Source organism: Neolamprologus brichardi, chromosome 2 (assembly GCF_056152115.1).
Source record: "Neolamprologus brichardi isolate AB-2024 chromosome 2, ASM5615211v1, whole genome shotgun sequence".
NCBI lineage: Eukaryota > Metazoa > Chordata > Actinopteri > Cichliformes > Cichlidae > Neolamprologus > Neolamprologus brichardi.
Window position 1 is genome coordinate 14,955,001 of NC_142105.1, and position 18,978 is coordinate 14,973,978.

Sequence of the window (18,978 nt, forward strand, 5' to 3'; positions counted from 1 at the left end):
ATGGGTTAGGGTTAGGGTTAGGGTTTATGGGTTAGGGTTAGGGTTAGAGTTTAGGGTTAGGGTTAGGGTTAGGGTTAGGGTTTAGGGTTATGGATAGGGTTAGGGTTAGGGTTAGGGTTAGAGTTTAGGGTTATGGATAGGGTTAGGGTTAGGGTTAGGGTTTAGGGTTAGGGTTAGGGTTAGGGTTAGAGTTTAGGGTTAGGGTCAGGGTTAGGGTTTAGGGTTATGGATAGGGTTAGGGTTAGGGTTAGGGTTAGGGTTTATGGGTTAGGGTTAGGGTTAGAGTTTAGGGTTAGGGTTAGGGTTAGGGTTAGGGTTTAGGGTTATGGATAGGGTTAGGGTTAGGGTTAGGGTTTAGGGTTATGAATAGGGTTAGGGTTAGGGTTAGGGTTTAGGGTTATGGATAGGGTTATGGTTAGGGTTAGGGTTTATGGTTTAGGGTTAGGGTTAGGGTTAGGGTTAGAGTTTAGGGTTAGGGTTAGGGTTAGGGTTTAGGGTTATGGATAGGGTTAGGGTTAGGGTTAGGGTTTATGGGTTAGGGTTAGGGATGAATTGGACAAAAATCATCTAAAACAAACTAGGGTTAGAGTTTAGGGTTAGGGTTAGGGTTTAGGGTTATGGATAGGGTTAGGGTTAGGGTTTATGGGTTAGGGTTAGGGTTAGGGATGAATTGGACAAAAATCATCCAAAACAAACTTTTTATTAGTAGGGTTAGGGTTAGGGTTAGGGTTAGAGTTTAGGGTTAGGGTTAGGGTTATGGATAGGGTTAGGGTTAGGGTTAGGGTTTATGGGTTAGGGTTAGGGTTAGGGATGAATTGGACAAAAATCATCCAAAACAAACTTTTTATTAGTAGGATTAGGGTTAGGGTTAGAGTTTAGGGTTAGGGTTAGGGTTAGGGTTTAGGGTTATGGATAGGGTTAGGGTTAAGGTTAGGGTTAGGGTTTATGGGTTAGGGTTAGGGTTAGGGATGAATTGGACAAAAATCATCCAAAACAAACTTTTTATTAGTAGGGTTAGGGTTAGGGTTAGGGTTAGAGTTTAGGGTTAGGGTTAGGGTTAGGGTTTAGGGTTATGGATAGGGTTAGGGTTAGGGTTAGGGATTATGGGTTAGGGTTAGGGTTAGAGTTTAGGGTTAGGGTTAGGGTTAGGGTTTACGGTTATGGATAGGGTTAGGGTTAGGGTTAGGGTTTAGGGTTATGGATAGGGTTAGGGTTAGGTTTAGGGTTTAGGGTTATGGATAGGGTTAGGGTTAGGGTTAGGGTTTAGGGGTTAGGGTTAGGGTTAGGGTTTAGGGTTATGGATAGGGTTAGGGTTAGGGTTAGGGTTAGGGTTTATGGGTTAGGGTTAGGGTTAGGGTTTATGGGTTAGGGTTAGGGTTAGAGTTTAGGGTTAGGGTTAGGGTTAGGGTTAGGGTTTAGGGTTATGGATAGGGTTAGGGTTAGGGTTAGGGTTTAGGGTTATGAATAGGGTTAGGGTTAGGGTTAGGGTTTAGGGTTATGGATAGGGTTATGGTTAGGGTTAGGGTTTATGGTTTAGGGTTAGGGTTAGGGTTAGGGTTAGAGTTTAGGGTTAGGGTTAGGGTTAGGGTTTAGGGTTATGGATAGGGTTAGGGTTAGGGTTAGGGTTTATGGGTTAGGGTTAGGGATGAATTGGACAAAAATCATCTAAAACAAACTAGGGTTAGAGTTTAGGGTTAGGGTTAGGGTTAGGGTTTAGGGTTATGGATAGGGTTAGGGTTAGGGTTTATGGGTTAGGGTTAGGGTTAGGGATGAATTGGACAAAAATCATCCAAAACAAACTTTTTATTAGTAGGGTTAGGGTTAGGGTTAGGGTTAGAGTTTAGGGTTAGGGTTAGCGTTATGGATAGGGTTAGGGTTAGGGTTAGGGTTTATGGGTTAGGGTTAGGGTTAGGGATGAATTGGACAAAAATCATCCAAAACAAACTTTTTATTAGTAGGGTTAGGGTTAGGGTTAGAGTTTAGGGTTAGGGTTAGGGTTAGGGTTTAGGGTTATGGATAGGGTTAAGGTTAAGGTTAGGGTTAGGGTTTATGGGTTAGGGTTAGGGTTAGGGATGAATTGGACAAAAATCATCCAAAACAAACTTTTTATTAGTAGGGTTAGGGTTAGGGTTAGGGTTAGAGTTTAGGGTTAGGGTTAGGGTTAGGGTTTAGGGTTATGGATAGGGTTAGGGTTAGGGTTAGGGTTTATGGGTTAGGGTTAGGGTTAGAGTTTAGGGTTAGGGTTAGGGTTAGGGTTTACGGTTATGGATAGGGTTAGGGTTAGGGTTAGGGTTTAGGGTTATGGATAGGGTTAGGGTTAGGTTTAGGGTTTAGGGTTATGGATAGGGTTAGGGTTAGGGTTAGGGTTTAGGGGTTAGGGTTAGGGTTAGGGTTTAGGGTTATGGATAGGGTTAGGGTTAGGGTTAGGGTTAGGGTTAGGGTTTATGGGTTAGGGTTAGGGTTAGGGTTAGGGTTTATGGGTTAGGGTTAGGGTTAGAGTTTAGGGTTAGGGTTAGGGTTAGGGTTAGGGTTTAGGGTTATGGATAGGGTTAGGGTTAGGGTTTATGGGTTAGGGTTAGGGTTAGGGATGAATTGGACAAAAATCATCCAAAACAAACTTTTTATTAGTAGGGTTAGGGTTAGGGTTAGGGTTAGAGTTTAGGGTTAGGGTTAGGGTTAGGGTTAGGGTTTAGGGTTATGAATAGGGTTAGGGTTAGGGTTAGGGTTTATGGGTTAGGGTTAGGGTTAGGGATGAATTGGACAAAAATCATCCAAAACAAACTTTTTATTAGTAGGGTTAGGGTTAGGGTTAGAGTTTAGGGTTAGGGTTAGGGTTAGGGTTTAGGGTTATGGATAGGGTTAGGGTTAAGGTTAGGGTTAGGGTTTATGGGTTAGGGTTAGGGTTAGGGATGAATTGGACAAAAATCATCCAAAACAAACTTTTTATTAGTAGGGTTAGGGTTAGGGTTAGGGTTAGAGTTTAGGGTTAGGGTTAGGGTAAGGGTTTAGGGTTATGGATAGGGTTAGGGTTAGGGTTAGGGTTTATGGGTTAGGGTTAGGGTTAGAGTTTAGGGTTAGGGTTAGGGTTAGGGTTTAGGGTTATGGATAGGGTTAGGGTTAGGGTTAGGGTTTAGGGGTTAGGGTTAGGGTTAGGGTTTAGGGTTATGGATAGGGTTAGGGTTAGGGTTAGGGTTAGGGTTTATGGGTTAGGGTTAGGGTTAGGGTTAGGGTTTATGGGTTAGGGTTAGGGTTAGGGTTAGAGTTTAGGGTTAGGGTTAGGGTTAGGGTTAGGGTTTAGGGTTATGGATAGGGTTAGGGTTAGGGTTAGGGTTTAGGGTTATGGATAGGGTTAGGGTTAGGGTTAGGGTTTAGGGTTATGGATAGGGTTAGGGTTAGGGTTAGGGTTTAGGGTTAGGGTTAGGGTTAGGGTTAGAGTTTAGGGTTAGGGTTAGGGTTAGGGTTAGGGTTTATGGGTTAGGGTTAGGGTTAGGGATGAATTGGACAAAAATCATCCAAAACAAACTTTTTATTAGTAGGGTTAGGGTTAGGGTTAGGGTTAGAGTTTAGGGTTAGGGTTAGGGTTAGGGTTTAGGGTTATGGATAGGGTTAGGGTTAGGGTTAGGGTTTAGGGTTATGAATAGGGTTAGGGTTAGGGTTAGGGTTTAGGGTTATGGATAGGGTTATGGTTAGGGTTAGGGTTTATGTTTTAGGGTTAGGGTTAGGGTTAGGGTTAGAGTTTAGGGTTAGGGTTAGGGTTAGGGTTTAGGGTTATGGATAGGGTTAGGGTTAGGGTTAGGGTTTATGGGTTAGGGTAAGGGATGAATTGGACAAAAATCATCCAAAACAAACTAGGGTTAGAGTTTAGGGTTAGGGTTAGGATTAGGGTTAGGGTTTAGGGTTATGGATAGGGTTAGGGTTAGGGTTAGGGTTTAGGGTTAGGGTTAGGGTTAGGGTTTAGGGTTATGGATAGGGTTAGGGTTAGGGTTAGAGTTTAGGGTTAGGGTTAGGGTTAGGGTTTAGGGTTATGGATAGGTTTAGGGTTATGGATAGGGTTAGGGTTAGGGTTAGGGTTTAGGGTTATGGATAGGGTTAGGGTTAGGGTTAGGGTTATGGATAGGGTTAGGGTTAGGGTTAGGGTTTAGGGTTAGGGTTAGGGTTAGAGTTTAGGGTTAGGGTTAGGGTTTAGGGTTATGGATAGGGTTAGGGTTAGGGTTAGGGTTAGGGTTTATGGGTTAGGGTTAGGGTTAGGGATGAATTGGACAAAAATCATCCAAAACAAACTTTTTATTAGTAGGGTTAGGGTTAGGGTTAGAGTTTAGGGTTAGGGTTAGTGTTAGGGTTTAGGGTTATGGATAGGGTTAGGGTTAGGGTTAGGGTTTATGGGTTAGGGTTAGGGTTAGAGTTTAGGGTTAGGGTTAGGGTTAGGGTTAGGGTTTAGGGTTATGGATAGGGTTAGGGTTAGGGTTAGGGTTAGGGTTTATAGGTTAGGGTTAGGGTTAGGGATGAATTGGACAAAAATCATCCAAAACAAACTTTTTATTAGTGTCGACTGTTTGAGTGGTGAGCAGTGAGTCTTTCCTCCCTAGGACAGTTGCATAGAGTTGTAACTATACGCAGGAGGAAGCTGCCATCTTTACCACACCACAGCCTGTTGTGCTTCTGGCTGAAGCCTTATTCACCACACCAAGGCCAGTATTTCCTGTGAGGCAAGCTTTGCCACAATCATTCCCTGTGCTGCTGACTTAGGGTTAGGGTTAGGGTTAGAGTTTAGGGTTATGAATAGGGTTAGGGTTAGGTTTAGGGTTTAAGGTTATGGATAGGGTTAGGGTTAGGGTTAGGGTTAGGGTTTAGGGTTAGGGTTAGGGTTAGAGTTAGGGTTAGGGTTAGGGTTAGGGTTTAGGGTTAGGGTTAGGGTTAGAGTTTAGGGTTAGGGTTAGGGTTAGGGTTTAGGGTTATGGATAGGGTTAGGGTTAGGGTTAGGGTTTATGGGTTAGGGTTAGGGTTAGGGATGAATTGGACAAAAATCATCCAAAACAAACTTTTTATTAGTGTCGACTGTTTGAGTGGTGAGCAGTGAGTCTTTCCTCCCTAGGACAGTTGCATAGAGTTGTAACTATACGCAGGAGGAAGCTGCCATCTTTACCACACCACAGCCTGTTGTGCTTCTGGCTGAAGCCTTATTCACCACACCAAGGCCAGTATTTCCTGTGAGGCAAGCTTTGCCACAATCATTGCCTGTGCTGCTGACTTAGGGTTAGGGTTAGGGTTAGAGTTTAGGGTTATGAATAGGGTTAGGGTTAGGGTTAGGGTTTAGGGTTAGGGTTAGGGTTAGGGTTTATGGTTTAGGGTTAGGGTTAGGGTTAGGGTTAGAGTTTAGGGTTAGGGTTAGGGTTAGGGTTTAGGGTTATGGATAGGGTTAGGGTTAGGGTTAGGGTTTATGGGTTAGGGTTAGGGTTAGGGATGAATTGGACAAAAATCATCCAAAACAAACTTTTTATTAGTGTCGACTGTTTGAGTGGTGAGCAGTGAGTCTTTCCTCCCTAGGACAGTTGCATAGAGTTGTAACTATACGCAGGAGGAAGCTGCCATCTTTACCACACCACAGCCTGTTGTGCTTCTGGCTGAAGCCTTATTCACCACACCAAGGCCAGTATTTCCTGTGAGGCAAGCTTTGCCACAATCATTGCCTGTGCTGCTGACTTAGGGTTAGGGTTAGGGTTACAGTTTAGGGTTATGAATAGGGTTAGGGTTAGGGTTAGGGTTTAGGGTTATGGATAGGGTTAGGGTTAGGGTTTAGGGTAAGGGTTAGGGTTAGAGTTTAGGGTTAGGGTTAGGGTTAGGGTTAGGGTTTAGGGTTATGGATAGGGTTAGGGTTAGGGTTAGGCTTTATGGGTTAGGGTTAGGGTTAGGGATGAATTGGACAAAAATCATCCAAAACAAACTTTTTATTAGTAGGGTTAGGGTTAGGGTTAGGGTTAGAGTTTAGGGTTAGGGTTAGGGTTAGGGTTTAGGGTTATGGATAGGGTTAGGGTTAAGGTTAGGGTTAGGGTTTATGGGTTAGGTTTAGGGTTAGGGATGAATTGGACAAAAATCATCCAAAACAAACTTTTTATTAGTAGGGTTAGGGTTAGGGTTAGGGTTAGAGTTTAGGGTTAGGGTTAGGGTTAGGGTTTAGGGTTATGGATAGGGTTAGGGTTAGGGTTAGGGTTTATGGGTTAGGGTTAGGGTTAGGGTTAGAGTTTAGGGTTTAGGGTTATGGATAGGGTTAGGGTTAGGGTTAGGGTTTAGGGTTATGGATAGGGTTAGGGTTAGGGTTTAGGGTTATGGATAGGGTTAGGGTTAGGGTTAGGGTTTAGGGGTTAGGGTTAGGGTTAGGGTTTAGGGTTATGGATAGGGTTAGGGTTAGGGTTAGGGTTAGGGTTTATGGGTTAGGGTTAGGGTTAGGGTTTATGGGTTAGGGTTAGGGTTAGAGTTTAGGGTTAGGGTTAGGGTTAGGGTTAGGGTTTAGGGTTATGGATAGGGTTAGGGTTAGGGTTAGGGTTAGGGTTTAGGGTTATGGATAGGGTTAGGGTTAGGGTTAGGGTTTAGGGTTAGGGTTAGGGTTAGGGTTAGAGTTTAGGGTTAGGGTCAGGGTTAGGGTTTAGGGTTATGGATAGGGTTAGGGTTAGGGTTAGGGTTAGGGTTTATGGGTTAGGGTTAGGGTTAGAGTTTAGGGTTAGGGTTAGGGTTAGGGTTAGGGTTTAGGGTTATGGATAGGGTTAGGGTTAGGGTTAGGGTTTAGGGTTATGAATAGGGTTAGGGTTAGGGTTAGGGTTTAGGGTTATGGATAGGGTTATGGTTAGGGTTAGGGTTTATGGTTTAGGGTTAGGGTTAGGGTTAGGGTTAGAGTTTAGGGTTAGGGTTAGGGTTAGGGTTTAGGGTTATGGATAGGGTTAGGGTTAGGGTTAGGGTTTATGGGTTAGGGTTAGGGATGAATTGGACAAAAATCATCTAAAACAAACTAGGGTTAGAGTTTAGGGTTAGGGTTAGGGTTTAGGGTTATGGATAGGGTTAGGGTTAGGGTTTATGGGTTAGGGTTAGGGTTAGGGATGAATTGGACAAAAATCATCCAAAACAAACTTTTTATTAGTAGGGTTAGGGTTAGGGTTAGGGTTAGAGTTTAGGGTTAGGGTTAGGGTTATGGATAGGGTTAGGGTTAGGGTTAGGGTTTATGGGTTAGGGTTAGGGTTAGGGATGAATTGGACAAAAATCATCCAAAACAAACTTTTTATTAGTAGGGTTAGGGTTAGGGTTAGAGTTTAGGGTTAGGGTTAGGGTTAGGGTTTAGGGTTATGGATAGGGTTAGGGTTAAGGTTAGGGTTAGGGTTTATGGGTTAGGGTTAGGGTTAGGGATGAATTGGACAAAAATCATCCAAAACAAACTTTTTATTAGTAGGGTTAGGGTTAGGGTTAGGGTTAGAGTTTAGGGTTAGGGTTAGGGTTAGGGTTTAGGGTTATGGATAGGGTTAGGGTTAGGGTTAGGGTTCATGGGTTAGGGTTAGGGTTAGAGTTTAGGGTTAGGGTTAGGGTTAGGGTTTACGGTTATGGATAGGGTTAGGGTTAGGGTTAGGGTTTAGGGTTATGGATAGGGTTAGGGTTAGGTTTAGGGTTTAGGGTTATGGATAGGGTTAGGGTTAGGGTTAGGGTTTAGGGGTTAGGGTTAGGGTTAGGGTTTAGGGTTATGGATAGGGTTAGGGTTAGGGTTAGGGTTAGGGTTAGGGTTTATGGGTTAGGGTTAGGGTTAGGGTTTATGGGTTAGGGTTAGGGTTAGAGTTTAGGGTTAGGGTTAGGGTTAGGGTTAGGGTTTAGGGTTATGGATAGGGTTAGGGTTAGGGTTAGGGTTTAGGGTTATGAATAGGGTTAGGGTTAGGGTTAGGGTTTAGGGTTATGGATAGGGTTATGGTTAGGGTTAGGGTTTATGGTTTAGGGTTAGGGTTAGGGTTAGGGTTAGAGTTTAGGGTTAGGGTTAGGGTTAGGGTTTAGGGTTATGGATAGGGTTAGGGTTAGGGTTAGGGTTTATGGGTTAGGGTTAGGGATGAATTGGACAAAAATCATCTAAAACAAACTAGGGTTAGAGTTTAGGGTTAGGGTTAGGGTTAGGGTTTAGGGTTATGGATAGGGTTAGGGTTAGGGTTTATGGGTTAGGGTTAGGGTTAGGGATGAATTGGACAAAAATCATCCAAAACAAACTTTTTATTAGTAGGGTTAGGGTTAGGGTTAGGGTTAGAGTTTAGGGTTAGGGTTAGCGTTATGGATAGGGTTAGGGTTAGGGTTAGGGTTTATGGGTTAGGGTTAGGGTTAGGGATGAATTGGACAAAAATCATCCAAAACAAACTTTTTATTAGTAGGGTTAGGGTTAGGGTTAGAGTTTAGGGTTAGGGTTAGGGTTAGGGTTTAGGGTTATGGATAGGGTTAGGGTTAAGGTTAGGGTTAGGGTTTATGGGTTAGGGTTAGGGTTAGGGATGAATTGGACAAAAATCATCCAAAACAAACTTTTTATTAGTAGGGTTAGGGTTAGGGTTAGGGTTAGAGTTTAGGGTTAGGGTTAGGGTTAGGGTTTAGGGTTATGGATAGGGTTAGGGTTAGGGTTAGGGTTAGGGTTTATGGGTTAGGGTTAGGGTTAGAGTTTAGGGTTAGGGTTAGGGTTAGGGTTTACGGTTATGGATAGGGTTAGGGTTAGGGTTAGGGTTTAGGGTTATGGATAGGGTTAGGGTTAGGTTTAGGGTTTAGGGTTATGGATAGGGTTAGGGTTAGGGTTAGATTTTAGGGGTTAGGGTTAGGGTTAGGGTTTAGGGTTATGGATAGGGTTAGGGTTAGGGTTAGGGTTAGGGTTAGGGTTTATGGGTTAGGGTTAGGGTTAGGGTTAGGGTTTATGGGTTAGGGTTAGGGTTAGAGTTTAGGGTTAGGGTTAGGGTTAGGGTTAGGGTTTAGGGTTATGGATAGGGTTAGGGTTAGGGTTTATGGGTTAGGGTTAGGGTTAGGGATGAATTGGACAAAAATCATCCAAAACAAACTTTTTATTAGTAGGGTTAGGGTTAGGGTTATGAATAGGGTTAGGGTTAGGGTTAGGGTTTATGGGTTAGGGTTAGGGTTAGGGATGAATTGGACAAATTTCATCCAAAACAAACTTTTTATTAGTAGGGTTAGGGTTAGGGTTAGAGTTTAGGGTTAGGGTTAGGGTTAGGGTTTAGGGTTATGGATAGGGTTAGGGTTAAGGTTAGGGTTAGGGTTTATGGGTTAGGGTTAGGGTTAGGGATGAATTGGACAAAAATCATCCAAAACAAACTTTTTATTAGTAGGGTTAGGGTTAGGGTTAGGGTTAGAGTTTAGGGTTAGGGTTAGGGTAAGGGTTTAGGGTTATGGATAGGGTTAGGGTTAGGGTTAGGGTTTATGGGTTAGGGTTAGGGTTAGAGTTTAGGGTTAGGGTTAGGGTTAGGGTTTAGGGTTATGGATAGGGTTAGGGTTAGGGTTAGGGTTTAGGGGTTAGGGTTAGGGTTAGGGTTTAGGGTTATGGATAGGGTTAGGGTTAGGGTTAGGGTTAGGGTTTATGGGTTAGGGTTAGGGTTAGGGTTAGGGTTAGGGTTTATGGGTTAGGGTTAGGGTTAGGGTTAGAGTTTAGGGTTAGGGTTAGGGTTAGGGTTAGGGTTTAGGGTTATGGATAGGGTTAGGGTTAGGGTTAGGGTTTAGGGTTATGGATAGGGTTAGGGTTAGGGTTAGGGTTTAGGGTTATGGATAGGGTTAGGGTTAGGGTTAGGGTTAGGGTTTAGGGTTAGGGTTAGGGTTAGGGTTAGAGTTTAGGGTTAGGGTTAGGGTTAGGGTTAGGGTTAGGGTTTATGGGTTAGGGTTAGGGTTAGGGATGAATTGGACAAAAATCATCCAAAACAAACTTTTTATTAGTAGGGTTAGGGTTAGGGTTAGGGTTAGAGTTTAGGGTTAGGGTTAGGGTTAGGGTTTAGGGTTATGGATAGGGTTAGGGTTAGGGTTAGGGTTTAGGGTTATGAATAGGGTTAGGGTTAGGGTTAGGGTTTAGGGTTATGGATAGGGTTATGGTTAGGGTTAGGGTTTATGTTTTAGGGTTAGGGTTAGGGTTAGGGTTAGAGTTTAGGGTTAGGGTTAGGGTTAGGGTTTAGGGTTATGGATAGGGTTAGGGTTAGGGTTAGGGTTTATGGGTTAGGGTAAGGGATGAATTGGACAAAAATCATCCAAAACAAACTAGGGTTAGAGTTTAGGGTTAGGGTTAGGATTAGGGTTAGGGTTTAGGGTTATGGATAGGGTTAGGGTTAGGGTTAGGGTTTAGGGTTAGGGTTAGGGTTAGGGTTTAGGGTTATGGATAGGGTTAGGGTTAGGGTTAGGGTTTAGGGTTATGAATAGGGTTAGGGTTAGGGTTTAGGGTTAGAGTTTAGGGTTAGGGTTAGGGTTAGGGTTTAGGGTTATGGATAGGGTTAGGGTTAGGGTTTATGGGTTAGGGTTAGGGTTAGGGATGAATTGGACAAAAATCATCCAAAACAAACTTTTTATTAGTGTCGACTGTTTGAGTGGTGAGCAGTGAGTCTTTCCTCCCTAGGACAGTTGCATAGAGTTGTAACTATACGCAGGAGGAAGCTGCCATCTTTACCACACCACAGCCTGTTGTGCTTCTGGCTTAAGCCTTATTCACCACACCAAGGCCAGTATTTCCTTTGAGGCAAGCTTTGCCACAATCATTGCCTGTGCTGCTGACTTAGGGTTACGGTTAGGGTTAGAGTTTAGGGTTATGAATAGGGTTAGGGTTAGGGTTAGGGTTTAGGGTTATGGATAGGGTTAGGGTTAGGGTTAGGGTTAGGGTTTAGGGTTAGGGTTAGGGTTAGAGTTTAGGGTTAGGGTTAGGGTTTAGGGTTATGGATAGGGTTAGGGTTAGGGTTAGGGTTTATGGGTTAGGGTTAGGGTTAGGGATGAATTGGACAAAAATCATCCAAAACAAACTTTTTATTAGTAGGGTTAGGGTTAGGGTTAGGGTTAGAGTTTAGGGTTAGGGTTAGGGTTAGGGTTTAGGGTTATGAATAGGGTTAGGGTTAGGGTTAGGGTTTAGGGTTATGGATAGGGTTATGGTTAGGGTTAGGGTTTATGGTTTAGGGTTAGGGTTAGGGTTAGGGTTAGAGTTTAGGGTTAGGGTTAGGGTTAGGGTTTAGGGTTATGGATAGGGTTAGGGTTAGGGTTAGGGTTTATGGGTTAGGGTTAGGGTTAGGGATGAATGGGACAAAAATCATCCAAAAAAAAATAGGGTTAGAGTTTAGGGTTAGGGTTAGGGTTAGGGTTTAGGGTTATGGATAGGGTTAGGGTTAGGGTTAGGGTTTATGGGTTAGGGTTAGGGTTAGGGATGAATTGGACAAAAATCATCCAAAACAAACTTTTTATTAGTGTCGACTGTTTGAGTGGTGAGCAGTGAGTCTTTCCTCCCTAGGACAGTTGCATAGAGTTGTAACTATACGCAGGAGGAAGCTGCCATCTTTACCACACCACAGCCTGTTGTGCTTCTGGCTGAAGCCTTATTCACCACACCAAGGCCAGTATTTCCTGTGAGGCAAGCTTTGCCACAATCATTGCCTGTGCTGCTGACTTAGGGTTAGGGTTAGGGTTAGAGTTTAGGGTTATGGATAGGGTTAGGGTTAGGGTTAGGGTTTAGGGTTATGGATAGGGTTAGGGTTAAGGTTAGGGTTTAGGGTTAGGGTTAGGGTTAGAATTTAGGGTTAGGGTTAGGGTTAGGGTTTAGGGTTATGGATAGGGTTAGGGTTAGGGTTAGGGTTTATGGGTTAGGGTTAGGGTTAGGGATGAATTGGACAAAAATCATCCAAAACAAACGTTTTATTAGTGGGGTTAGGGTTATGGTTAGGGTTAGAGTTTAGGGTTAGGGTTAGGGTTAGGGTTAGGGTTTAGGGTTATGGATAGGGTTAGGGTTAGGGTTTATGGGTTAGGGTTAGGGTTAGAGTTTAGGGTTAGGGTTAGGGTTAGGGTTAGGGTTTAGGGTTATGGATAGGGTTACGGATAGGGTTAGGGTTTATGGGTTAGGGTTAGGGTTAGGGATGAATTGGACAAAAATCATCCAAAACAAACTTTTTATTAGTGTCGACTGTTTGAGTGGTGAGCAGTGAGTCTTTCCTCCCTAGGACAGTTGCATAGAGTTGTAACTATACGCAGGAGGAAGCTGCCATCTTTACCACACCACAGCCTGTTGTGCTTCTGGCTGAAGCCTTATTCACCACACCAAGGCCAGTATTTCCTTTGAGGCAAGCTTTGCCACAATCATTGCCTGTGCTGCTGACTTAGGGTTAGGGTTAGGGTTAGAGTTTAGGGTTATGAATAGGGTTAGGGTTAGGGTGAGGGTTTAGGGTTATCGATAGGGTTAGGGTTAGGGTTTAGGGTTAGGGTTAGGGTTAGAGTTTAGGGTTAGGGTTAGGGTTTGGGTTTAGGGTTATGGATAGGGTTAGGGTTAGGGTTAGGGTTAGGGTTCATGGGTTAGGGTTAGGGTTAGGGATGAATTGGACAAAAATCATCCAAAACAAACTTTTTATTAGTAGGGTTAGGGTTAGGGTTAGGGTTAGAGTTTAGGGTTAGGGTTAGGGTTAGGGTTTAGGGTTATGGATAGGGTTAGGGTTAGGGTTAGGGTTAGGGTTTATGGGTTAGGGTTAGGGTTAGGGATGAATTGGACAAAAATCATCCAAAACAAACTTTTTATTAGTGTCGACTGTTTGAGTGGTGAGCAGTGAGTCTTTCCTCCCTAGGACAGTTGCATAGAGTTGTAACTATACGCAGGAGGAAGCTGCCATCTTTACCACACCACAGCCTGTTGTGCTTCTGGCTGAAGCCTTATTCACCACACCAAGGCCAGTATTTCCTGTGAGGCAAGCTTTGCCACAATCATTGCCTGTGCTGCTGACTTAGGGTTAGGGTTAGGGTTAGAGTTTAGGGTTATGAATAGGGTTAGGGTTAGGGTTTAGGGTTATGGATAGGGTTAGGGTTAGGGTTAGGGTTTAGGGTTAGGGTTAGGGTTAGAGTTTAGGGTTAGGGTTAGGGTTAGGGTTTAGGGTTATGGATAGGGTTAGGGTTAGGGTTAGGGTTTATGGGTTAGGGTTGGAGTTAGGGATGAATTGGACAAAAATCATCCAAAACAAACTTTTTATTAGTAGGGTTAGGGTTAGGGTTCGAGTTTAGGGTTAGGGTTAGGGTTAGGGTTTAGGGTTATGGATAGGGTTAGGGTTAGGGTTAGGGTTTATGGGTTAGGGTTAGGGTTAGAGTTTAGGGTTAGGGTTAGGGTTTAGGGTTAGGGTTAGGGTTAGGGTTAGGGTTTAGGGTTATGAATAGGGTTAGGGTTAGGGTTAGGGTTTAGGGTTATGGATAGGGTTATGGTTAGGGTTAGGGTTTATGGTTTAGGGTTAGGGTTAGGGTTAGGGTTAGAGTTTAGGGTTAGGGTTAGGGTTTAGGGTTATGGATAGGGTTAGGGTTAGGGTTAGGGTTTATGGGTTAGGGTTAGGGTTAGGGATGAATGGGACAAAAATCATCCAAAACAAACTAGGGTTAGAGTTTAGGGTTAGGGTTAGGGTTAGGGTTAGGGTTTAGGGTTATGGATAGGGTTAGGGTTAGGGTTAGGGTTTATGGGTTAGGGTTAGGGTTAGGGATGAATTGGACAAAAATCATCCAAAACAAACTTTTTATTAGTGTTGACTGTTTGAGTGGTGAGCAGTGAGTCTTTCCTCCCTAGGACAGTTGCATAGAGTTGTAACTATACGCAGGAGGAAGCTGCCATCTTTACCACACCACAGCCTGTTGTGCTTCTGGCTGAAGCCTTATTCACCACACCAAGGCCAGTATTTCCTGTGAGGCAAGCTTTGCCACAATCATTGCCTGTGCTGCTGACTTAGGGTTAGGGTTAGGGTTAGAGTTTAGGGTTATGAATAGGGTTAGGGTTAGGGTTAGGGTTTAGGGTTATGGGTTAGGGTTATGGATAGGGTTAGGGTTAGGGTTAGGGTTAGGGATGAATTGGACAAAAATCATCCAAAACAAACTTTTTATTAGTGTCGACTGTTTGAGTGGTGAGCAGTGAGTCTTTCCTCCCTAGGACAGTTGCATAGAGTTGTAACTATACGCAGGAGGAAGCTGCCATCTTTACCACACCACAGCCTGTTGTGCTTCTGGCTGAAGCCTTATTCACCACACCAAGGCCAGTATTTCCTGTGAGGCAAGCTTTGCCACAATCATTGCCTGTGCTGCTGACTTAGGGTTAGGGTTAGGGTTAGAGTTTAGGGTTATGAATAGGGTTAGGGTTAGGGTTAGGGTTTAGGGTTATGGATAGGGTTAGGGTTAGGGTTAGGGTTTAGGGTTATGGATAGGGATAAGGTTAGGGTTAGGGTTTAGGGTTAGGGTTAGGGTTAGAGTTTAGGGTTAGGGTTAGGGTTAGGGTTTAGGGTTATGGATAGGGTTAGGGTTAGGGTTAGGGTTTATGGGTTAGGGTTGGAGTTAGGGATGAATTGGACAAAAATCATCCAAAACAAACTTTTTATTAGTAGGGTTAGGGTTAGGGTTAGGGTTAGAGTTTAGGATTAGGGTTAGGGTTAGGGTTTAGGGTTATGGATAGGGTTAGGGTTAGGGTTAGGGTTTATGGGTTAGGGTTAGGGTTAGAGTTTAGGGTTAGGGTTAGGGTTTAGGGTTAGGGTTAGGGTTAGGGTTTAGGGTTATGAATAGGGTTAGGGTTAGGGTTAGGGTTTAGGGTTATGGATAGGGTTATGGTTAGGGTTAGGGTTTATGGTTTAGGGTTAGGGTTAGGGTTAGGGTTAGAGTTTAGGGTTAGGGTTAGATTTAGGGTTTAGGGTTATGGATAGGGTTAGGGTTAGGGTTAGGGTTTATGGGTTAGGGTTAGGGTTAGGGATGAATGGGACAAAAATCATCCAAAACAAACTAGGGTTAGAGTTTAGGGTTAGGGTTAGGGTTAGGGTTAGGGTTTAGGGTTATGGATAGGGTTAGGGTTAGGGTTAGGGTTAGGGTTTATGGGTTAGGGTTAGGGTTAGGGATGAATTGGACAAAAATCATCCAAAACAAACTTTTTATTAGTGTCGACTGTTTGAGTGGTGAGCAGTGAGTCTTTCCTCCCTAGGACAGTTGCATAGAGTTGTAACTATACGCAGGAGGAAGCTGCCATCTTTACCACACCACAGCCTGTTGTGCTTCTGGCTGAAGCCTTATTCACCACACCAAGGCCAGTATTTCCTGTGAGGCAAGCTTTGCCACAATCATTGCCTGTGCTGCTGACTTAGGGTTAGGGTTAGGGTTAGAGTTTAGGGTTATGAATAGGGTTAGGGTTAGGGTTAGGGTTTAGGGTTATGGGTTAGGGTTATCGATAGGGTTAGGGTTAGGGTTAGGGTTTATGGGTTAGGGTTAGGGTTAGGGATGAATTGGACAAAAATCATCCAAAACAAACTTTTTATTAGTGTCGACTGTTTGAGTGGTGAGCAGTGAGTCTTTCCTCCCTAGGACAGTTGCATAGAGTTGTAACTATACGCAGGAGGAAGCTGCCATCTTTACCACACCACAGCCTGTTGTGCTTCTGGCTGAAGCCTTATTCACCACACCAAGGCCAGTATTTCCTGTGAGGCAAGCTTTGCCACAATCATTGCCTGTGCTGCTGACTTAGGGTTAGGGTTAGGGTTAGAGTTTAGGGTTATGAATAGGGTTAGGGTTAGGGTTAGGGTTTAGGGTTATGGATAGGGTTAGGGTTAGGGTTAGGGTTTAGGGTTAGGGTTAGGGTTAGGGTTAGAGTTTAGGGTTAGGGTTAGGGTTAGGGTTTAGGGTTATGGATAGGGTTAGGGTTAGGGTTAGGGTTTATGGGTTAGGGTTAGGGTTAGGAATGAATTGGACAAAAATCATCCAAAACAAACTTTTTATTAGTAGGGTTAGGGTTAGGGTTAGGGTTGGAGTTTAGGGTTAGGGTTAGGGTTAGGGTTTACGGTTATGGATAGGGTTAGGGTTAGGGTTAGGGTTAGGGTTTATGGGTTAGGGTTAGGGTTAGGGATGAATTGGACAAAAATCATCCAAAACAAACTTTTTATTAGTAGGGTTAGGGTTAGGGTTAGGGTTAGAGTTTAGGGTTAGGGTTAGGGTTAGGGTTTAGGGTTATGGATAGGGTTAGGGTTAGGGTTAGGGTTAGGGTTTATGGGTTAGGGTTAGGGTTAGGGATGAATTGGACAAAAATCATCCAAAACAAACTTTTTATTAGTAGGGTTAGGGTTAGGGTTAGGGTTAGGGGTTAGGGTTAGGGTTAGGGTTAGAGTTTAGGGTTAGGGTTAGGGTTAGGGTTAGGGTTTAGGGTTATGGATAGGGTTAGGGTTAGGGTTTATGGGTTAGGGTTAGGGTTAGGGATGAATTGGACAAAAATCATCCAAAACAAACTTTTTATTAGTAGGGTTAGGGTTAGGGTTAGGGTTAGAGTTTAGGGTTAGGGTTAGGGTTAGGGTTTAGGGTTATGGATAGGGTTAGGGTTAGGGTTAGGGTTTATGGGTTAGGGTTAGGGTTAGAGTTTAGGGTTAGGGTTAGGGTTAGGGTTTAGGGTTATGGATAGGGTTAGGGTTAGGGTTAGGGTTTAGGGTTATGAATAGGGTTAGGGTTAGGGTTAGGGTTTAGGGTTATGGATAGGGTTATGGTTAGGGTTAGGGTTTATGGTTTAGGGTTAGGGTTAGGGTTAGAGTTTAGGGTTAGGGTTAGGGTTAGGGTTTAGGGTTATGGATAGGGTTAGGGTTAGGGATAGGGTTTATGGGTTAGAGTTAGGGTTAGGGTTAGGGTTTAGGGTTATGGATAGGGTTACGGTTAGGGTTAGGGTTTATGGGTTAGGGTTAGGGTTAGGGATGAATTGGACAAAAATCATCCAAAACAAACTTTTTATTAGTGTCGACTGTTTGAGTGGTGAGCAGTGAGTCTTTCCTCCCTAGGACAGTTGCATAGAGTTGTAACTATACGCAGGAGGAAGCTGCCATCTTTACCACACCACAGCCTGTTGTGCTTCTGGCTGAAGCCTTATTCACCACACCAAGGCCAGTATTTCCTGTGAGGCAAGCTTTGCCACAATCATTGCCTGTGCTGCTGACTTAGGGTTAGGGTTAGGGTTAGAGTTTAGGGTTATGAATAGGGTTAGGTTTAGGGTTAGGGTTTAGGGTTATGGATAGGGTTAGGGTTAGGGTTTAGGGTTATGGATAGGGTTAGGGTTAGGGTTTAGGGTTATGGATAGGGTTAGGGTTAGGGTTAGGGTTTATGGGTTAGGGTTAGGGTTAGGGATGAATTGGACAAAAATCATCCAAAACAAACTTTTTATTAGTAGGGTTAGGGTTAGGGTTAGAGTTTAGGGTTAGGGTTAGGGTTAGGGTTTAGGGTTATGGATAGGGTTAGGGTTAAGGTTAGGGTTAGGGTTTATGGGTTAGGGTTAGGGTTAGGGATGAATTGGACAAAAATCATCCAAAACAAACTTTTTATTAGTAGGGTTAGGGTTAGGGTTAGGGTTAGAGTTTAGGGTTAGGGTTAGGGTAAGGGTTTAGGGTTATGGATAGGGTTAGGGTTAGGGTTAGGGTTTATGGGTTAGGGTTAGGGTTAGAGTTTAGGGTTAGGGTTAGGGTTAGGGTTTAGGGTTATGGATAGGGTTAGGGTTAGGGTTAGGGTTTAGGGGTTAGGGTTAGGGTTAGGGTTTAGGGTTATGGATAGGGTTAGGGTTAGGGTTAGGGTTAGGGTTTATGGGTTAGGGTTAGGGTTAGGGTTAGGGTTTATGGGTTAGGGTTAGGGTTAGGGTTAGAGTTTAGGGTTAGGGTTAGGGTTAGGGTTAGGGTTTAGGGTTATGGATAGGGTTAGGGTTAGGGTTAGGGTTTAGGGTTATGGATAGGGTTAGGGTTAGGGTTAGGGTTTAGGGTTATGGATAGGGTTAGGGTTAGGGTTTAGGGTTAGGGTTAGGGTTAGGGTTAGAGTTTAGGGTTAGGGTTAGGGTTAGGGTTAGGGTTAGGGTTTATGGGTTAGGGTTAGGGTTAGGGATGAATTGGACAAAAATCATCCAAAACAAACTTTTTATTAGTAGGGTTAGGGTTAGGGTTAGGGTTAGAGTTTAGGGTTAGGGTTAGGGTTAGGGTTTAGGGTTATGGATAGGGTTAGGGTTAGGGTTAGGGTTTAGGGTTATGAATAGGGTTAGGGTTAGGGTTAGGGTTTAGGGTTATGGATAGGGTTATGGTTAGGGTTAGGGTTTATGTTTTAGGGTTAGGGTTAGGGTTAGGGTTAGAGTTTAGGGTTAGGGTTAGGGTTAGGGTTTAGGGTTATGGATAGGGTTAGGGTTAGGGTTAGGGTTTATGGGTTAGGGTTAGGGATGAATTGGACAAAAATCATCCAAAACAAACTAGGGTTAGAGTTTAGGGTTAGGGTTAGGATTAGGGTTAGGGTTTAGGGTTATGGATAGGGTTAGGGTTAGGGTTAGGGTTTAGGGTTAGGGTTAGGGTTAGGGTTTAGGGTTATGGATAGGGTTAGGGTTAGGGTTAGGGTTTAGGGTTATGAATAGGGTTAGGGTTAGGGTTTAGGGTTAGAGTTTAGGGTTAGGGTTAGGGTTAGGGTTTAGGGTTATGGATAGGGTTAGGGTTAGGGTTAGGGTTTAGGGTTATGAATAGGGTTAGGGTTAGGGTTTAGGGTTATGGATAGGGTTATGGTTAGGGTTAGGGTTTATGGTTTAGGGTTAGGGTTAGGGTTAGGGTTAGAGTTTAGGGTTAGGGTTAGGGTTTAGGGTTATGGATAGGGTTAGGGTTAGGGTTAGGGTTTATGGGTTAGGGTTAGGGATGAATTGGACAAAAATCATCCAAAACAAACTAGGGTTAGAGTTTAGGGTTAGGGTTAGGGTTAGGGTTTAGGGTTATGGATAGGGTTACGGTTAGGGTTAGGGTTTATGGGTTAGGG